Genomic DNA, 16,536 nt, shown 5'->3' with positions numbered 1-16,536 from the left:
ATTAAAATCCTCACGCTCCGGCAGAGCTGTCCCAAGACTCATCTGTGGTGTGATACAAGCAGAAGGGTTTCCCCTCTTGTCTCGTGGAGCTCGTGGGTGTGAGATCAGCATTGGATTCCCCAGGGCAGCTGCTTGTCTCACACACACACCTGAATCAGCAGAAATTGCCTGGCTTATGAGGCGTTGAATTTTAAATTCAGTTCCTTACTTCCCCTAAGACCAGGATTACCCTGAAGGCACACAACTGATTATTTTTCCCTTACAGCAGCACAAGCCAACGCAGAATGGCCATAATGGAAGACATGAAAATGCTAAACATTAATATTTAGCATGTAGAAGCCCATATTAAGGCCCCATTATGCAAGACAGGACACAGAACAAAAGCACATTCCTGTGACAAACACTATACTTGAGTTGTAAGAAACAAAGGATGACTGTACCAAATAGATGAGGGGGTTGGAGGTAGCAGTGAGACAATGGTTACTACAATAAACAGCAGCCACAGCACACCAGCTGCCTAACACCGTAGCAGAAAAAAATTTGTGTAGTTTGAGAGCAACTTCCAACCGTTTGCTTCACCAAAAAGCCACATTTTTGCATCTTAATCATTATTTGGTCAGTTTTTTCATTCAAGGTACATCAAGGTACTGATAGTAGAAATTAAGCTGCATATGTATTTCCCTGGTGCCTGGCTTGATGCTAGAACAGAGAGATGAGTAAGCACTTTGTGAGGAAGGAAAACTAGTGTGAAATTTAATGTCACTCTTATGTGGGGCTTACAGACCATCACCCTGCACCCCCACCCCCAATAAATTGTGCTTGTATTAAAACAAGGTGAAAAATATATGTGCAACTGATAGAAAATAGCATTCAGACAGCTGATTACTAGATTGATTGGAAGTGAGATGGATCGGCACTGAGATGGATTAATTGATTTTCCTGCATTTGGCAGGAGCAAGGTCTGTCATAACAATTCTTAGCACTTCACAAACATTAACTAATCATTTGCCCCCTTGCTGTCAGGTAGTAATTTTGCTTTGTATATAGATGGAAAAAGCCCAGCAGCCAAGGATGAGTTACTTGCCTCAGGTGAAGCATCCTACCAAAAAGTGCAAGCAGCTTACCACTGCATCTCAGTGCATGGATGCTATGAGGAGCTCTGTGTCTTGGTGGGCCTGGGAGTTTTGATTTCATCCTGTCTTTCTGGGATAGGGAGGCCAGATTAGACTGAGATGTCTGCAGAGCTGAATAAATATAGTTTCTGTAAATGCTGTCTCCTTTGCCATAGGAATGAAGCCTTACAGCTACTTTCCTAATTAACAGCAATCATTGATAAAGTATTATGAATCTGAAAACACTGTGAGATTTACCTAGCCTTTTCAGTTTTGGACAAATATATAACTAGTATGGAAACCAGATGTTTCTCCCACTTGTAGTATTATCTTTCATGTCCTCTTCTAACTGTGAAAACAAGATTAAAATAGATGGCCTTATAAAAGCCTTACAGCACTGACAACCAGTTGTGCTGGACAGTAGAGTTTAGCTTCTTCACTGGACAGGGTCAATGCTAATCATCAGCAAGATCAAATACAATATGTTCGCTAAGACTCTCATCTCTCTGCCTTGCTTTACACTCTTCCTTTTTGGGCTGAGGTATTAATAAAAAAAATGACAAGCTAGAAATCAATGTCAAATATAAAAAGTGTTTATTATCCATGTGAAACCTAATACTGCATTTCCTGCAGTGGCAGCAGTTGATTGATGAGGTTGACATATGTAGGAATATTCTCTTGTTTTGACAAGTTTGATAGAGTCTTTGAGTTGACATTTTTTTTCTTGATGGATAAAAAGGAAACAGGTGTGGCAGGCTTAATATACATAGATTTTTTTTTGGGGGGGGTGTAGTTACTGTCTGCTGAGAAATCCCAATCTTTGGAAATAAAAATTTTTGAGATCAAGTCTCAAGCTTTATCTCCAGCTTCCTTTGGGATAGCTTTGCATTCTTTCACTTCTGGAGCATCATTTCCTATCCTCCCATGCCATGGTATGTATCCTTCTGCCAGCCAGTACGTAGCGGTAAAATCAATCATTGTTTTACTACCTTTACAATCCCTGAATTTTCTTACAAATATTAATTGAGGACAGCCCCCCATTCCTTTGTGCTCCATCACATTACCATCTCTTATAGCCTGTCTCTCCAAGGTGAAGTTGTAGACCAGTGTACTGCATTCGGGATTATTAGCATCAGTAAAAATTAAATGATGAGCACTTGGTTTCACATGTTACTGCTGTTCCTGGAGATCTCTACATTCAAAGCACTTGGGCACTTTTGCATGTTACATGGAAAAGAAAAATAGACCAGTTAAATCAGACTTTGTTTAAAACAAGGGATAAAATGAGAGAGAACTACAGAACTAGTTCTTAAACTGAAGATTTATATCTTCTTAAAACCTGGACTTCAAATATTAGAAGCACAAGGCCCAGTCCTGCTAAAGCCTAACACCACACAGTGCTTAAGGTGGAAGTGTTAGTGCTACCTTCATTAAGTGTTAGACGTGCTGCCAGGTTGGTGGGATTAATTCACCCCCAAAATGAAATGACAGCTTACAAACCAGAAAGGTAACATGGTCATTGAAATGCTGAGAGGAGGAGTATATCTGACATTAACTAATCTATAATTTCTCCCCATATCTGTGACTGATCAGGGGTAAAATTTCTAGCTGTAGTTCTGCATCGCTTGTATACCCACCTCCCGATGAGGGGTAGGGGAGGATTTGGCCAGCTCTGATGATGGGCTTGCAGATGATGGGCACAAAGCTGACGGCCTATTTCCTCTGTGAGATTGGAGGGAGGTACAGGCCAGGCACTGTGGAAGGGATCAAGGATGCCGGCTGAGCAGGCGTGGGGAAGGGCAATAGGGAGCAGCCAAGTCGGGAGACATGGACAGAGCTACTTCTCATCACTGTGTTGTGTTTTGATTGCTAGAAAAGCCAAACCTCTGTGAAGGAGGAGCTCGGGTTTCTTATATTGTCTGTGGTTGTGGAAATGCATTTGCTTTGGGCTCTCATTCACTTCTTTTTAGGCAGTGAGCCAGCCATGGGAAGCCCGGATTGTCACTCAGAGGCAACTGTCTCATGACTGGGACTTTTAGCTACTGGGTTTGATAAGTTTGGGATTTTGCTGTAAACATGTTATAGAGACATCAAGCTGCAGAGTTGGAAAATGAAAATCACCCTTTCTAAACCATGACAAGCTACTTCAAAATGACTGCTCCCACACGACTTAGCAACACAAAGCATGTTGGGGTTCAACAGTGTCTTTAGAAAACATCAGTATTTCTGAAATGTCATGTTGGCAGCATTCCTGTAATGGCTTGAAGGTTTTCTAGCTGTCTTTGGTGGTCAGACTGACCACAGCTACACCCTACATAAGCGGCACAATGAAGGCATGTATTCAGGCTTGCTCTGCCTGTCTTTGGAGCTGGGTGATTTCAGGGTTTATGACAGGTGCTATAATATGGGGGAGAACCCTGAAGTTGAACTAACCTAGTTTGTAATAGCATAGCGAATTAGAGATTTCCACAAAGATCTGAAACTCCATGATTTGAATTCCTGTCTGGTTTGGTTTGAACAGCTATAAATAAAACTAATTCAGAGGAAGTGTCTTGACTGATTTAAAAAAAATCAAAATAACTTGGTAACATCAGATGTATCATTAACTTTTGTCATTTGCTTCTAAAGGAAGCAACACATTTTACCCTGAGATAAATCAATTATTTTATCATGTGTGAATTCTACCAGTGATAGATAGAGTATCTGTCATGTCTATGAATTCATGAAGCACCTGTAGATCCTGTTTGTCGATAACTCCTCCTCTGGGCTCTAAAAATATATATTCTTCAAGTCTTTGCAGCCCACCATCTCTGGCTGTATGCTTCCTGCCACAACATCAGAGTCCAGAAATCTCAGTGCTGATGTAGTGATCACTGATACTCACTCTTAAAAAAAAAAAGGAATAAATAGTACAAATGAAACAGGAATGATTAGTGAGGTAATACCATTTCTATGTTACTTCACCAACAGCAAGAAAGAGACATCTGGTCTGTGAGCTTGAGTCAGTAGCTAGAGGTGGACACCATATACCTACAGTAGGGAAGCCATGGGCAGCTGCTGGAAATAATCCAGCCTGTGAAGGAAGAAACAGCTAAGCAGGGCTGGAAAGGGATAATGAGAATTTTGGAGAATACGTTGCAAAGTTAAGTCACTTGAAGTAGTCCGTGTGTCCACTAGAAGCACTAGCCCCAGCTTGGACTCTAATCGCATCCTGGGTAAGGGTTTTAAATTGCCTGAGTTTGGATGAGAGGCGTTGGCTTCTGTGATTTAATATGATTGGGAGCTAAAACTTGCTCACAGAATTCAAACTCAAATGTGAATTTCTAGGAAATCCAAAAATTAAATGGTACAGCCTGGCTTTCAGACAGGAGGCAATTCCAGGTGATGAGTCATAAAATGTTTTTTTTTTTTTTAATTTAAGAAATGAGTACACTTCATGTTAGCAACTTGTGGTTTTCTCAAGAGTTAATTTTTCTGCCCTCTTTTTCCCTTGAGTTTATTCCAAGTTATCTTAATCACATGCTATAAAGTAATTAAAAAATATAGGTCTTTAGATACTTCCCTCAAAATGGCTCAGAAGGGAATATATGGGTCAGGGGAATGTTGGCACCGGAGTCTCATCAGACTGTGACAAGATAAATTATTCCACCATTTGCAAGAGCAGAATATAATGAGGTTTGACATAGTGAAAACTGAACCTTATTCTGTGACTGAAATTTTACATATAAGGGTGGTTTTGAAACATCCCCAAGAGGTGTTTGTGCAGCTGGTTAATACCACAAGTTTTCTTTATAGATGCTTAAACAGTCAGGCTTGCAGGAGCTGATATAGCTGTAGCACAATGAAGGTGTCAGGGAAGCAGGAGGTGGATCTAAAACTATCTTTTTGTCCTGCAAATGTTCAGGGACTAAAAGAAAAAAAAAAACAAACAAAACAATGCAGCGATTTAGTTGGAATAACCCAGAGCCCCTTGGCTGAGTAGAGGGGATTTGGATTAATGGCCTGGCTGAGTGTTTAAGGGTGGAGGCTCCAAGCAGAAACACTACTCTGCAACAGAAGTGCCTTTCCCAGGGTGATCTGTCAAAACTGGTAAATTGGGGTGAAACATGGCAGGTGAGCAATAAGTTCTGCATGTAACAAAAGTCCAGAATCTGACTGAAAACATTTCAGTTCACTGCTGAGAAATGTTTGCTAGAAGGAGGAGTACCAATGATTTCAGCACATGCATTAAGTGGGCAGAGCGTTTTGTTACCTGTTAGTTCTGCCCATCCTGTGATCTGCAGACTTGGCTTCTGCTGACGGGAAATAGCTTTTTTTATTTTTTCTGAAAACGGAGAGCAGACGTAGTTAGTAAAACACATCAAACCCATGTCTGAATTTATAGACATAACTGCTAGCTGGATTAGCAGAGCTGCAGCTCTAAAAGGAGCTCAGTCAGTAGCCAGCTTCTCGCCGAAGAGGGTTCTCCTGGCAGCAAGTCACTGGAGGGCAGCGGGAGCCCCCTCCAGAAACGGCTCCTTCCAGGGCACTGGCCCCAGCCCTCTGCGAGTCCTGCTGCAGGCCCGCTGCTTGGCAGGAATGCTCATTTCTAGTGTTCACGTCTCCGGTAACGTCACCCTGAGTTGTGAAGGCAGGCAGGCATAAACAGTGTGTTCAAACTCGATGTGTGTGTAACAGATACCCAAGACGTGTCCTAGTGTGGTCTGAGGACGTGGCATTTCTGGGGAGGCGATGCCTCCCCGTCATCCTTGAAGAGGGGCTTATGTGGGAGCAATAGCCGTTTTTTATCAGGAACAGAACCAAGGTCTGTCCACCTGGCCCACAATTTTATATCCACACCAGGGGAAGATCTGGTTGGCAAATACGTAACCGCGTGATACGTCATCTCCGTCCCCAAGGCAGAATATCACACTCACAAGAACTGCCAGCGTCCCGAAGCTCTGGTAGCTGTGGATTTTGTGTTGGGCTATGCCAGGAGTTGAAGTCATCCTTGCTTCCTTGAATCATGGGAAATGCCCCATGTGTGAAACTGCACTACTCAGACTGTACTTACAGTGGGAAAGATCATGAACTTAATCCCATGGAGTATCTGGGGATTTTTGAAAGGAAAAAAATGAATCCACTGTAATACTAGTAATGTGGATAATACTCTTCTGTTCTGCAATTTTGAGTATTGCCTTAATTAATTTTCCATCGGGGTGGCAATGCGATCCAAGACCCGAGTTAAGAGATCCTCAGGAGTCCCACACTGGGTACCCTTTAGCAGATGAGACAGTGGGGAGCGCTGAGACCCTGCAGTGCCGGGTGCTGGGAACGGTCTCATGAAGCAAAGAGCACTTTGCCCATGTCTCTGAGACTCTCGTACCATCAGCTTGTGCCAGTCTCGTTTCCTCCCAGGGCTGCAGAGATGAAGCGGAAGAAGAAGCCTCAGCCACCACCCTACTGGCTCCAAACCAGGAGATGTTACTTGCACTCCTCTGCCACCCCCCACATAGCAACTGAAGGATGTTTTCAGGGTGCCTGAATAAATAACACCCAGGCTCAATTGCAGCTTGTCTAGAAACTCCCCACAAAACATCCTTCCTGTGTAGCATGAAGACAGATTCTCACCACTGCTCTCCTTACTCTGTTCTCCACGACTATTTAACCGTGGTAACCTCTAAGCAGCTACTCAGTGCTCACAATGATAGTCTCTTAAGTGCTGTCTTTACATAAAAAACCCCCTCTTCTTTCCCCTCTGCAATCCAGGCACCCACCTGTGAGGGTATGGTTTGAGCTGGGAAGCTGCTCTTCTCTGTCCTACTCCTCTACTCTTCCCTGTGACATTTACATAAAAAGTGTAAGACATAACACCTAAGTGGTGCTTTCAACTTGCCTGCCTGGAAAACTATTTCCAATTATCTATCAAATGAGTAATAATATTTCTACATCTTCAGCAGTTCCAGAAATGTTAATTCAGATTATGATACAGCTGCAGGGCTCTGGATTAGCAGCTTCCCTGGGCAGTGGATTTACAATCGGAGTGTAAAACTATATCCAATATCCAATATGGCTCTCCACCAGAGAAAAGACCGGTCAAACAGCTGACTTGCAGTGCTTCCAAACAATAACAAAAAAACAACAAAAAAAAGAAAGAAAGAAAGGGAGTAAAAAAGAGAAAGTTCATCCATTCTTCCAGCCAGTATGGCTGCTGCTATGCTGCAGATTTGTAGTTCCCTGGGAAGCAGTAGTATAGCTGGTCAGACTGTAATTAAAGCTAAAGTGCAGTGTTTTGTTCAAATAAATTAAATGGTTCAGAAAAGAAACATTTGCCAAACTCTCCTGTGCAGATACTGTTTTTTCAAAATGGAGTTTTAGTTAATTAGCACTTTTTTCAGATAGCCAAGCTTTCTTCCTAGGTGAGATGCTGAACAAGAGTTACTGGTCTCCGAGGAGCATAGGCTGATGGTTATGTTATCTGATGCAGAATATTTCATGTGTTAAGGCTGTTGCAAATTACCATTTTCCATATATACGAAGTGGAAACTGTTCCTTTGCCTGAGTGATTGGGCCTGTGTTATCACATTGCTTTGTCTTATGGCAGAGAAGTAATTCCCTTGGTTGACAATTGGGTAAATGCACAGTGCAATAAAGTGACTTGAGCAACAAGGTGACAAAGGAGAACCTAAATGGTACAATGAATAAAAAAAGCAGACTCTGTCCATGGTTGCTGGCCTTAGTGAAGAAGCCCCCAGCTTTTCTCATGACATTAGATATTTTTAAAAATCTAATAGCTCAATAAGTGCCAAAACAAAGGAAAGAAGAAAAAGTCAAATTAAAATCCCTAATAAAATAACTGGAAATGTTTAATAACACTGGAATGCTTGTCACACTCTTCTGATTAGGACTTTGTCCTAGTTGCCCTCAAATAAATGTATAGACAAACTGTTTGGGATTGGAGCTGGTAGGATGAAGAAGGTCCGGACACCAAGAGGGTGAGGGCAGTTCCAGAGCAAGTTGTGCTTGGGAGGAGAGGCACCTCTGACAGTGGGCTCTAGGAAGCCTGGGACTGGGAAGAAAGTGAGATTTTAGGGGTTTTGTTGTTAAATATAACTGTGAATAACACTACAGTTGCCTTCATCGTTTTTCTTGCAGAAATGAGACATGTTGAACTGCTTCCAGGTAGCAGATGGTAAGGATCCCACTTTCATGTTGGCTAGATCTGCAACTGGCTGGAAAGCAGCTATTCCTTTGTGTTGTAGGATCTGTCGTGAAAATTCTCAGACAGAAAAAAAAGATAATGAAATTAAAAGACTAGTAAACAATTTCCGTTATTCCTGGATGGGGAGGTGGATCCTGCCTGAGCAAAGTGCTCCAGTCCATCTCTGCTCAGAAAAACTCTCAAATATCTACTTCCACACTTGCTGATTTGGAGCTGTAAATTCTAATGGCTTTTCATAACTTTCTGGGTTTGGGTTTGTTTTTTTTTTTTTAGTTTTAATTTGGATGTTGACAAAGAGTCTTTTTTCATAGACATACTTCAAAGTGAGATAGAAATGTATCAGCATTTCCTGTCTGTTATCAAGACAGTCACTTCTAGCGGATGGTCCTTCCACTATTTATTAACAATTTACCAAAGTAACCCATTTTCTTAAGTCAGCCAAGTTAGAGCTAACAGGAGAAATAAAAATAGTAGCTCTCAAACTTTCTGCTTGTCTCTACAAAGTCATTACCTGAGCCATGACAAAGTAAATGCTGCTGAGAGTGTTGTGCTTTGCATGCTTGACTTTCACTGTCCAAGGCCAGCGAGAGGATTTCCCAGCAAAAACTGTGGTTGCCCACCAATCAGGCTTTGCTTGACAGTCAGTTTGTCTAAGAGGTGTTTGCAGTTTGTGATTTGTAGTTCTTTTAACTGTACTTCAGCCATGGTGCTGGCATGCCTGTGATGCTGACTGGTAACTGATGATATAGCAAAGGTAATAACCAAGGCAACTGGCAGAATTTTACTGGTGATGGCAAAGCGTTTATGATTTTAAATGGCAAAATGTGTAAAGTGCCTATGGCTCTATAAAGATTCTGAAAGAATAAATAAAATAAATTGGACCATCTGGCACTCGCAACTTTCTATGTAGTCTTAGCCAGCAGTTCATAGGAAATTAAAACATGATAATATTGTCTCTCTCAACGGTTGTTAGGAGTGATCATTGTGAAACATGTGTAAACACTGAACTGGAATTTCTGAAAACAGCAGTGTATGCAAAATTGGCAGAAAATCACAGCGCTCTGGGTATCAGAATAACTGGAAGGAGAGCACCAGCGAGCCTGGAAAGACTCTTGGATCTGAAGGACAAGCAATGGCTAATACAGAATTGCTGGCTCCCTGTGCCAAGATGCTGACAGGCTGAAGTGCTGCTGGAGATGTGGCACTGTACTAAGCCATCTAATTTCTTGCAGTCTGTGGATTTTGATAGGGCTGAATGACATGATGCTCTGTTTCCAAATTGCTCATTGCCATCCTTTACTCATCCTTCAGAAAGGCCAGTTGTCAGAAGGTTGTAAAGGGTGCTTTGAGTAACAGGCTCTGGTGATTGTATTAGTAAAGTCTTGTTGTTTCATAAGTGCTAATGAGTAAATCATGGAGAGAGCTCGTATGAACAGGCATCTTATTTAACAATTTATAACCTATTGACTGGGTTTAGTTGATTTGAAAATACACCGTACTTCTCTTCCCAGTCTCATTTTTAAAATTCTTGGCCTATGCACAATAGATCTCAAATCTTTTCTTCTGTATTTGAACCTTTTCATAACATCAACTTTTTTTTTTTAATCATAAACGTCAAGCTTAGGATTGAAGAGGAAAACATAGTAATTGGAAACCTTTATTAAGTTCCAATGCTTAATGTAGCCATTTCCTTGTTCAGGTGCATGGAACTTATGAAATGTTGGAAAGAAAGCTCAAAAGGATGCTGCCCAATTTGTGCTGAATAGGTGTATTTGTTTTGTCACCTACTTGTTAAGTTAATGAGACTAAACATAAATTGTGGAAGAAATGAACACTTCTGAGCTTCTAGTCTTTCTGTGTGTAGTAGATTATGGTAAAAAGCAAAGCTTGTTTTTATATGAGCAGCAACTTCAGATATAATGTATACCTCAAAATATATCAGCATACAGATGCTGGATTTACCCTTACATGGGACTATTTGACTTGGAATATAAAACAAAAGGTTCAGGTGTATTTTAAAGTAGACAGCCATAAGGAGCTCAAGTAACATGATCAAAGAAAGAGGCTGTGAAACAGAAGAACTTGAGCTCCCTTAGTAGGAATTAGAGGCAAAATTCACTGCATGGCAACACAAACCAATGCGACGGATTGGTTTTGCCCCTTGTAGCGGAGTTGTGGCACATGCTTGCACATTAGTGGCATGTCTAAAGAAAACTTCCTTTCTTTTATCTTTTTAAAGATGACAGTCATGGCTGAGACTTGTAAAAGGACCATATTCCCACCCTGGATCCTCTCTGCTCTTTGTGACATGGTGAGAACCTTTCCTTGCAGACCTTGACTGTGCAGGATCCAGAAATGCTTCTCAGCACTAGTAAGGTGTTACTGTATTTCTAAGTATTTCATGTTGCAGTTCTAAAGAAAATTCTTTAAAGTACGATGAAAGCAACACAAGTCAAGCTGATGCTTGCATCTGGAATCCCTGACATAAGACCAGGAGCACATGCAGAAGTGAGGAAAGCCAAGCTTTCATCCTGCAGTTCCTTCTTTTGGGAGCAGAAGTAGTTGATATCCAGTTGATTTAATAAAATTAATCTTTGGATAGGAGTTATTTCATCTAGCTTTTGCTGCCTAGAAATTGTTTGGTCTTAGCTACGTTCAGTAGCCAGCTGAGAGAGACAGGAATCTCTAGAGACCACTTTGTTCCACCTTGTTAGACACCCGTCATTAAGTGAGCTGAGGAGTCCCATTCATCACCATGTTTTCTGAAGAATTAAACTGTTGCTATCACCAGATTTGACTTAGTAAACAGACTTGTTTGTAGATAACATTTGAGTGAAAACATTTCATTTAACTCAATAAAAGTAGAAGAAAATTATTTTTGGAAGGACTTAAAACCTCAGCTTCTGTACACAAATTTAGTTGAAAGACTCATTTTGCTCTGCTCCAAATAAAAATAAGGTCTCATTTGTTTCTTGTATGGCAGGCTCTGCTGAAACTGGATGTGAAAAATTCCCATCTTCAGAAGCTGATGAAGAACCTTTTGAATTTCCAAATTAATTGGGCTTGATTGTTTTTGTGCCTTTTTCTTTTTGCTTGTCTCTACAGTCAGTCTAGTGAGAATTATTGACGGGGCAACGTTCTGTTGAAAAAGTAGTCAGAGCCAAGGGATGTGAAAGAGGTATGTTTTATTCAGCATCAGCCTTCTGCCTGCTTGGTTGCATGTAACATGGGACTTCGGACAATGCTGTTGACAGTAGTAAACAAAACATTACATTTTAAGGCCAAAGTGTAGAGTGCTACACTTCAGGAAAAGGTTCTTGAATACTTATTTTTATAGGCACATACCAGTTTAAATTTTGTTTTCCAAAGATGGTGAAGTGGCTAAATTTGAGTGGATTTTCCTGGAGATGGCAGAAAATGTTCTTGCTCTAGTGCCACTAGTTGCCAAAGGTTTGAGTTGCATTCTCAATTGTACGGTGGGTAGAGCCAAACGAGGCAAAGGTTGAAAGCTTTTTACTGTGGGCAAAGCAGAGTGCTGTTTCTTCATTTTAATTCAGAAACAGCTGTATTGCTTTAGCTGAAATAAAAAAAAAAAAAAGATAAAAGAAATTGCTTGAGGCATATACCCAGCATGTAAACTTTCAGCCTAAAGCTTGGCAATGGCATAAATAACTGACAAAGGGTCTTATACTGGAAAGTGTTGGGCAACTTGGATAATGATGACTCCGATCCTTCAGATATGTTTAAATGGAAACATCCAATGTCCATTGTTTTACTAGGTTTCTTGCTTGCAGCTGGCATTCTTTCTTTTATATAGAAAGAAGTACTGAAGCATTTTGTTTGCTGGAAAAAATAAATCCTTCTATGCTAAGGGTTGTGCAACTTGGCAAATGTTGGCCAGAAATGCTAGAGCAACTAACTCTGTCAAGTACCCTTTTAAGTTAACTCAAGTTTCTGTATCTCAAACACAACTTATTTTTTTTATTTTTATTTTTTATTGTGAGCTGTTATGGACTTTTTTTCTCTTTCCATAGAGCTCCCATAACTTGCCTATGACAAAGATCATTTGCAGCTACCAGAAGGTGCTGGTTGCTTTAGTGGCTGTGTCAGATTTTGCTTTCAGTGATAGTAGCCAAAACCCAAGTGCTAAAATTGGCCCTTCAATTTCAGTGGCAAAAATGATATGCTACACGTGAGATCACCAGAGATATGTTCCCAGAGCAGCAGAGGATTCAACCATTTTTCCCACTGTCATCTAGCCATACAGTGCTGAAAAGCCACGATGCTGTCAGCCTGTTGGTTCCGCTCCGACACAAAGCTATGGTTTCCCGTTTCACCTCTTGCTGCCTTCATACAATCTTCTGCATCATGTGGTGCTTTGGCAATGCATAAGGTGAGATGCTCAAGCTAACGACCTTTGTCTCGAGCCCGGTGCCTGGTATTAGTCTGAACAGCAGTAATCTGACTGATTGAAGTGGAGCCATTGCCAGTTTTTGTGATACAGGTGAGATCAGAATTTTAAACAGGGGGACGACTGATCAAAATGTTGTTGAGGACCTTCAGCTCTGAATCGCCCTTTCCTACATTTGAGTGTTCTCCAGGTAGCCGTTCCTTCAAAGCTGACTGCTGAGAATCCTTTTTCCCCCCATTCTTTAGAAAAGTGTGAGATTGATAGTATGAGAGAAAGATTAGCTTTTATATCTGAGAGGTGAGGAAAGTAAAGAACAACTTGTCTAGCATTGGCCTATGCATAATTGGCAATTGTCTTTAAACAGACATCTTGTTGCTGATATTTTTTAAAAATGTTTTTTTAAAAATATTAGTATGCTATTGAAAACTAGAGCTATTTCTAATTATTAAGACTGTATGATCAGGTTTTTCATAGTTAGTTGTACCTTCTTGCTTTTTCCTGCTTCATTTACAAAGAGAAGCTGTACACAGCAAAATGGGAGAGCAAAATACTAATTAAATGTTTGTTTGGATGAGGCAGAGTTAAAAAACTAGCTCGCTGCATGAACAAAAGCAGCTGGGTTTTTGATTTAGCAATGTCTGATGCAGGGGATGTTCTTACTCCAAATTCAGTCACCATGGAAACAAAACTTCTCTTTAAGCATGCTGTATCTTTGATGGAGCAAGAGGCTTCTTTTTGGCAGACATTTTTCCATCTTCTTTGTGGATGATGAATACTTCTGGAATAAGCCACTTTCTTCTATCTCCTCTGAAATGCATTAAGATTGTACTGTACAATATACAGTGTTCCCCCTTGAAACAAAGGCACCACTTTTTGATAGGATTCTGAAATCTCAGGGAATTTAAGATGTCTCTTTTCCTCCAAAAACATCTAAAAATTGGAAAGTTCACATGGTGTGTTGGTAAGAATTTCTATAAAAAGGTGCTCTGACTCTCAGAGGTAGCATAAGTATCAAGTGATGTGGAAATTGCTATGGTAACTACTTTTATTGTATTCTTAAATAAAAAGTCACATAAAACCTGTGCAGACATTAATGAGTAAGTGAAAACTTGCCTAGGGCAGAGCTCACATAACCACTCTCCACATTGTCTGTCTTATTCCTGGAGTGGGTGCTGTGGGTGCCGGGTGCTGTGCATGTTGAGTGGTGACCCAACTGCTCTCGAGCAGCTCTTGATGCTCCTGCTGAAAGGGCTGATCATGAACCACAGACTGAATAATCGTCATGAAGAAAGTAAATGTGTGATGCTAAGCACTACACAGCTGATAATGTGTGATATTAAAAATATCAGACCCTGCCTTTTCCCTCTCCAGAGTTATGAACCACTGCTCTGCATCTGTTGTGAAGAGAATGTCTTAATTTTTTAATCTGAAGAACCACTGATAAATACAGCCATGTCTTTCCAGCAGTAGTTGTGATGCCTGTAAGGGTGACATTGAAATGGGCACAGAGAGTAATGGGACTGTCCATCTCTGGACGGGTGCCCACCGCTTTGGGTCAACTTTGAATGGGGAGAAGAGCATCCAAAAAAAACCCCTCCAAAACCCTAACAACAACAACAACAAACAACCTGAGAAGGAGAAGTGCCTACCTTAAAGTATTCTTTCCTTACATGGGGCTCACTGCAGTGGTTTTTGTTCAACTCGGTATCACTGCTCTGTGGAGAGGAAGAATGCCTCTGACGTTCAGGACATCAAAAGATGGGTGTCTTTGCTAGGATTTGCTTTACTGTTCCTGAGGTTTGTTAATGGTCACAGGCAGACTCATGAAGACTTTAGAGCTGATAGTAGTAATCAGGAGTAAAAAGGCTGAAGGAAGTCACGACAGGATTTTAATTGCTTTGTGGCATTCCTGGACCTCGTTATACTAAGTACTACGTGCAAGTTAAAAGGAAAAGAACCAGCTCTTTCTCCAAAGCTTTATAAGCCAAACACAGGTTATGCACCTCAGAGTGCATGGGAGGAGGATTGGTGCTGGTTGCCGCAATGTGCATTTGGTTTCTCAGACGGTTTTGTGGTGGTGGTAACACAGGAAACTGAACTGGTAAACTCCAGTGGGTCCTTTATAGCAGGATCTGGACAGACATGTCAGCTTTCAAGTCTCACTTGTGTTTGAAGAATCCAGTCAGGAATTTTTCATATATGGTTAGTACACTGTTTAAAAATAGTAAAAGGCTCGCTTCGAACATACTTGTAAGCTACCACATGTTTGCATATTTTACCCTGTCCAGAAAATTATTCGTGCTTGTTACCCACTTAAAGTTCTGTGAACAACCTCTGTTAACAAGCTACAACCACACACTTTTAATGTGTGACATTTTTTGGCTTTTTGTAACAGATTTTTTTCAGACAATTTTGCAAGCTGGACAGGACTTGATGTTTCATAAAGGATTATGGGTTTTGGTTCACTGACCTCATCACCCGCTGTGCACATTTGATATCAGCCTTGTAGAAAGATGCTTGAGGACTTTAGGTTTAGGCTGGAAGGTCAGTGTCTCTTAAGGTTCAGGATAATACCAGTTGTGACAGGGCCTTGCTCTGAACAAAAATCTCCAGGGCTGCCCTAGCAGAGACCATTAGAAAAAAGCAGATGTGTATCAGTACTGTTTGGATCGCTGCAGGTATAAATCCTATTACACAGCAAAAAGGGTATCTCTGTACCTATTTCCAGCACAGTCACATAATGAAACATTGGGGTAGCTTCAGAAATTTCATTTATAGAGAGCTCTTCTTTTATGTCTCTAAAGTTATATTACCTAAAGCTTTGATATCTCGCTGCTGCATTGTTGATACAAACCATGAACCTATTGTACTTATTGTATGGTATTGTCCCATGTGTTCCCCGAGGGGGAAATTACTCGTTGTCAGCTAGTCTTATGCTGCTATTGGAGGTTCTTCCTACTCAAGTTTTGCTCTGTGGAAGAGTTTTGCCTACTAGCAACTTCACAATACAAAGAAAGTTCAAGGTTGGATGATGCCAGCAAGAGGTCTGTGCCATGTTGCTATTTGGCTTTGCCAAATAGTACATTTGCCAAAGAAAGCTTTCTATGTTACGAAGAATTTGGGGATAAATTGAAAGTTTTAGATAAAGAAGTATGTTGCTGTGTTGGGTGGATGGACTAGCTCAGAACAGCCTGTTATTCCTGGAAAATAAGAAGATGTGACAGCCCTGAAGAAAATACTTCAGGGACTCTGAGAACAGTGACTAGATGAATGGATATAACTGCCAGTCTGGCAGAATTAAGGAAATGGGCTCAAAAGCATCTGGTTTATGAAAAAGACCCTACCTAGAAATACAGGTGACATAAGCAGAAATGAGCAGCAATGCTTGGAGATATCACTGGAGAAACCTGAGAGAGAGGAGAGGCTTTCCGGAGCTGAAATGTGTCAGGTAAGGAAGAAAAAGAGGCTGAGTACAGCAAAGTAAGTACATCTTTTGTGCATTTGTCCGGATGTTTTACTCTTTTCTATAACTAACTAAAAACCTGGTGCTCAGTGAGCTGGGTGGTCTTGTGGAGGGTGGTCTCCAAAGGCTCCCTATCGAGTTGATTGAAAGAAGCTGCAGCTGCTGCAGTGATGCTGGAGGTGTCTGGGAAGGATGAGCAGGCAGCTGAAATCCAGATATTCAGTTCATTCAAAAGGCCTAAAGCACAGGGATCCCAGGGTCCACACCCTATTACTTAAAGGGTTCCTCTGAAAGAAGCTAGGAGATCGGTGAAATGCAGCTCACCAATAACCGCTGTGTATATATAGGT

This window comes from Buteo buteo, chromosome 21, assembly GCF_964188355.1.
Source record: "Buteo buteo chromosome 21, bButBut1.hap1.1, whole genome shotgun sequence".
In the NCBI taxonomy this organism is placed as follows: Eukaryota; Metazoa; Chordata; class Aves; order Accipitriformes; family Accipitridae; genus Buteo; species Buteo buteo.
This window is presented reverse-complemented; position numbering follows the sequence as displayed.